This window comes from Juglans regia, unplaced genomic scaffold (genome assembly GCF_001411555.2).
Source record: "Juglans regia cultivar Chandler unplaced genomic scaffold, Walnut 2.0 Scaffold_2402, whole genome shotgun sequence".
Taxonomy (NCBI): domain Eukaryota; kingdom Viridiplantae; phylum Streptophyta; class Magnoliopsida; order Fagales; family Juglandaceae; genus Juglans; species Juglans regia.
This window is the reverse complement of record NW_023355296.1, coordinates 1-225: the sequence shown is the minus strand read 5'-3', so window position 1 is coordinate 225 and position 225 is coordinate 1. Positions and strand designations below refer to the sequence as shown.

The window sequence follows — 225 nt, the reverse complement described above, 5'->3', positions numbered from 1 at the left end:
AAAAACAAAAACGAGGGGTGCAACACGAGGACTTCCCAGGAGGTCACCCATCCTAGTACTACTCTCGCCCAAGCACGCTTAACTGCGGAGTTCTGATGGGATCCGGTGCATTAGTACTGGTATGATCGCATCCATCAAACTAATTACTTAAAATTCATATAATCCTTGAGCGACATACTAGCGTCCTTCCGATCCCAATCCAAACGGAGATCTGATCCAAACCCA

The 225-nt window shown here is 46.7% G+C and overlaps 1 non-coding gene across 1 annotated transcript; it reads right to left on the bottom strand.

Annotated features, from left to right (window-relative positions):
- Positions 1 to 14: 14 nt before the first annotated feature.
- Positions 15 to 133, bottom strand: LOC118345368. The gene has a single exon (XR_004798918.1). It is a non-coding gene; the product is annotated as a 5S ribosomal RNA (ribosomal RNA).
- Positions 134 to 225: the final 92 nt, after the last annotated feature.